Source organism: Peromyscus leucopus, chromosome 3, assembly GCF_004664715.2.
Source record: "Peromyscus leucopus breed LL Stock chromosome 3, UCI_PerLeu_2.1, whole genome shotgun sequence".
NCBI lineage: Eukaryota > Metazoa > Chordata > Mammalia > Rodentia > Cricetidae > Peromyscus > Peromyscus leucopus.
The window spans coordinates 60,402,607-60,407,633 of record NC_051065.1 but is presented as its reverse complement, the minus strand read 5'-3'; positions in this window follow the sequence as shown (position 1 = coordinate 60,407,633).

Genomic DNA, 5,027 nt, shown 5'->3' with positions numbered 1-5,027 from the left:
TTTGGAATGCTGACTTGAATTTCATTTTAAAAAAATCTAGCTGGGCAGTGGTGGTGCACGCCTTTAATCCCAGCACTTGGGAGGCAGAGCCAGGCAGATCTCTGTGAGTTCGAGACCAGTCTGGACTACCAAGTGAGTTCCAGGAAAGGAGCAAAGCTACACAGAGAAACCCTGTCTCGAAAAACCAAAATAAATAAATAAAAATAAAAAAACTAAATGAATCTTGGCTTGAGATTAGGGAGAATTTCCAAAAGTTTCTGAAATGGTTCTAAACAAAACTGCCATTCAATACTATCCACTTATGCAAAGTGGAGTTCTCAGCATTGAAAACTATAAAATCAAAATATTCAACCACTCTGAGAAGCATGGAAGATGTTCCACATCCTATAATCTCAACGTTCAGCCAAGACTTAATTTTTGCTGTTGCTGTACTTTGTTTATCTGTTTTCTAAGACAGGATTTTGTGTAGTCCTGGCTGTCTTAGAACTCACTCTGTCAGAGACCTGCCTGTCTCTAACTCCCAAACTGGGATTAAAGGCATGTGGCGCCACCACCATCACCACCCAACCCTGGCTCCAAGATTTAATTCTTAACATAAAAACAAATAAGCACACCTATCACATTAATATGCAACTTGATTTTCCCTGTAAATAATTGGTAAGATTATACATATGCCAAAGAATCATTTTAGAATAAATTTATACTTACTATGAGAAAGTGTTTTATTCGGAGAACCATTTTGTATATACCTAGGATCATATAAAATTTTTTCAGCAATTTCAAGCATAAAATGTCTAAGAACTGAGGTTGGGGACGTGGTTTAGTGGTTAAGAAGCTGGTTGCTCTTCTAGAGGACCTGGGTTCGATTCCCAGCACCCACATGGCAGTTCATCAACCATCTGTAACTCTAGTTCCAGAGGCTCTAACAGCCTCTTCTGGCCTTTGCAGGCACCAAGCATTCAAGTGGTGCACAGACATACATGCAGGCAAAACACCCATACACATAAGATAAAAATGTCTTTAATTTTGTGAAATGTCTAAGAAGCCCCGAGCTAAGCCACAGTGGGAGGATTGAGGGAGTGCTGAGCTTCAGCTGGGTCCAGTATTAAAGCAAATTAGGATCTCCTAGGTGTGGTGGCACAGCCTGCTGTGGGATGTTCTGTATGGCAAATGTGTTGCTCTGATTGGTCAATAAACAAAACACTGATTGGCCAGTGACTAGGCAGGAAGTATAGGCGGGACTAACAGAGAGGAGAAAAGAAAGAACAGGAAGGCAGAAGGAGTCACTACCAGCCGCCGCCAGAACAAGCAGCATGTGAAGATGCCGGAAAGCCACGAGCTACGTGGCAAGGTATAGATTTATAGAAATGGATTGATTTAAGATATAAGAACAGTTAGCAAGAAGCCTGCCATGGCCATACAGTTTGTAAGCAATATAAGTCTCTCTGTTTACTTGGTTGGGTCTGAGCGGCTGTGGGACTGGCGGGTGACAAAGATTTGTCCTGACTGTGGGCCAGGCAGGAAAACTCAGGCTACAACAGCCTTTAACCCCAGCCTTCAGAAGGGAGGCAGTACAGGTGGATCTCTGTGAGTTCCAGGCCTGCCTGGTCTACGTGTCAAGTTACAGGACAACCAGGGCTACATAGAACAACTCTGTCTCAAGGGGGGGGCAAGTTAATACCAAAAGGAAGGCAGATTCAAGTCAATTTCTAGGGTGACCATCTTACACATGAGACGAAGAGACGCCGGGGAGACGGGCTGACCAAGAATCGCTGGCAGCAATGGCTGAAGCTGCAGATTTCTAGACTCCCAGGGTCCCCTGAATTAATTTGGGGTCTTTATGCTCTCAGAAACCTGTCACTTTCCCCACATTCAATTACACAGACCCATATAGGGTTGCTGCCCACAGGTGAAGCTATGATCCAGTTGTTGGTCATCCTGTGTGATCATTTGTTTATATTCTCATGACCACTGTGAGACCCTTAGGATCTACCTCTCAGGCTAGAAGGACCTATCCTAAAGTATTTGATGACTTTGATTTTTTTTACACTTATTTATGTGCATGAACGTTTTGCCTGCATGTGGGTATGTGCACCATGTATGTGCCTGGTGTCTTTGTCTTTGGAGGTAGGAAGAGGGCATCAGATTTCCTGGAACTAGAGTTACAGACCATTGAGCCACCATGTGGGTGCTGGAAACTCAACCCAGGTCCTCTGGAAGAGCAGTCAGTGCTCTTGATTGCTGAGCCGTCTCTCTAGCCCTGTGTTTTGTTTTAATAGAGTCGGGGGTTACTAAAGATATTTAATACAGGCTGAACCACAAAGGTCAGGAGGAGGAGAGAGGCTCAGGACAAAGTAGATCACAATTGAGAGCATGGCTACATGCTTCTCGAGGAAAAGCCGAGGAGAGTAAAAATGTGGTGTGGGCACAGCTCTTCACTGGAGAGCTGCCTTGGCTTTTTCAACCCAGGACTTTACAGCAAAGCTACCAAGCACAGGCTCAGAGCACCTCCCTTTACAGTTGTGGTCTAGTCTGGTGTTTCCCTTAGCAGATTCCCTCCAAGTGGTAAAACTTCAGTCCCACACATGCCTCCACCCAGCAAAGGGGCTGTGTTGAAAGGGGAAGGGATTCTCTCCCTGGAAGAACTACCAGAAGGAAACAAGGAGAAGGAGCTGGGTGCAGATGCCAGAGCTGCTCCCTGTGGTAAGGGTGAGATGGACTTCACCCTTTGAAGGATTGACTCCAAAAGGCAGACGATGTCAGGGGATCCAGGTAACTCTTTTGAGAGGCAATAAATTCCAAAACTTTGGAGACTTCAGAACACAGCTGAGTTAGCAAGAAAAGAGGAAAATCAGATTTGGGGAACCAGCCTCCCCAAATATTAAGAGTAAGGGCTCACCCAAGGCAGTGCCCAAGAGAAATTCAATTTTTACAAACTAAGAAGGATGCATTCTAAAGACTCATCTCTTCTCACACCCCTACAGGCCATGTGGGCCGAGGAGAGAATGAAGAGAGGTGTTAAGTCTCAGTCAGTGTCTGGGGGTTACTATCACTGTGATGAAACACCATGACCAAAGCAACTTGGAGAAAAAGGGGGTTAATTTTGCTTACACTTCCACATCACTATTCACCGTCAAAGGAAATCTGGATCAACTGGACAGGGACCTAGAGGTGGGTGCTGATGCAGAAGCCGTGGAGGGGTGCTGCCTACTGGCTTGTTCCTCATGGTTTGCTCAACCTGCCTTCTTAAAGAACCCAGGACCACCAGCCCAGGGATGGCACCAACCATAATGGGCTGGGCTCTCTTCCATCATAACTAATTAGGAAAATTCCCCACAGGCTTGTCTGCTTATAGCCCAAATTTCTGGAGGCATGTTTTTTTTTTTAAATTTATTTATTTTTATTATGTATACAGTGTTCTGTTTGCATGTATGCCTGCAGGCCAGGAGAGGGTACCAGATCTTATTACAGATGGTTGGGAGCCACCATATGGGTGCTGGGAATTGAACTCAGGACCTCTGGAAGAACAGGCAGTGTTCTTAACCTCTGAGCCATCTCTCCAGCCCTGGAGGCATGTTTTTTGTTGTTGTTGTTTTTCAGTTAAGGTTCCCTTCTCTCAGATGACTATAGCTTGTGTTAAGTTCACATAAAACTAGCCAGTAGTCAGAGAGCTGTGTGTTTGAGAGAGAGAGAGAGAGAGACAGAGAGACAGAGAGACACAGAGAGACACAGAGAGAGAGATTAAGAATGTGTATTTTCTTGCTCCCAGCAATCTTGACACCCTTGGCCTCCTTCCCACACCCGCACATAAGTACACATATTTACATACAGACACATACATACATAATCAAAAATAAAAGTAAGTCATAAAATAAATAACCAGCAGCAACAACGAAAAGATCTCAGCTGCTGCCAGTCCGGGTCTTACAGGTTCCTGCTTGGGAACTGGCACAGAAGGCAATTCTGAAAGGCAATACATCTTTGTTGCCACAAGGGGGCTCCACACCAGGCTTCTGGAGGAATTTTACATTTTAATTTTTTTTCTTCCCTTGTCATTACAAAACAAACATACGAATTGAAAAAAGCTAGGAGATGTCTTCAAACAGTCTGTGGTCTCTCTATTAACATAAAACTAACGACACTGCGTTAATGTATATGCTTCCAAACCTACCTAAACTTTGTTAGACATAAAATTTTATATGAACATTAGATGGATATGGATAATACACGTGATAACACATATCCTATTATACACAAATTTCAATACCGAAATGGAATCGTTCCACACTCCTCTCACTATATATCAACACCTTTCCATGCGTACATGGTGTCCAGATATGTCACAGGAGCGGGGTGGATCTCTGGAAACTGGACTTTTATCACAGACGGTTGTGAGCTGCCACGTGGGTGATGGGAACCAAATCCCGGCCGGCCCTCTGCAAGAACTGCCAGTCCTTTTAGCGGCTGAGCTGTCTCTCCAGCTTCATTCAAAACATTTTTAAACGATGTCATTTTATTCCATTTTTCATGTCATCAAAATGTTTATTATAATACACACATTATTAAAAAAAACCCTACATTTTTCATGTCGTTGAAGTGTTTATTATAATACACATATTATTGAAAATCCTACGCGGATGCCCTACTGTGACTCAATCACACTTTTCTGTTGTTGGAAGTATTCACTCCATTTCAAGGCAAAGATGGGCGTGCTACAGCTGGCCAGTTGCAGAAGTGACCGAGCCAGGGATGCACACTGCCCGCCGAGGCCGTGAGCCCAAGTTGTATCTAGCCAAACCAGGTCGCCAGGGGCTGTGTTGACAGGAGTTCTGGTGAGCAGTCCCTCCCGCCCTAGCATCCGTGCCGCAGGACCGCAGGGGGCGGGGCGACGCGCGGGGGCGGGGCCGGAGGGCGGGCTGAGGCGGGGCCTCGTGAGGAGGGCGGGGCCGGGCGCGGCGGCGGGCGGGTGCCGGCGCTGCCGTTCGCCGCTCGAGCTGCAGGTGGAGCTGTGCCGCCGCGCTGCCTCC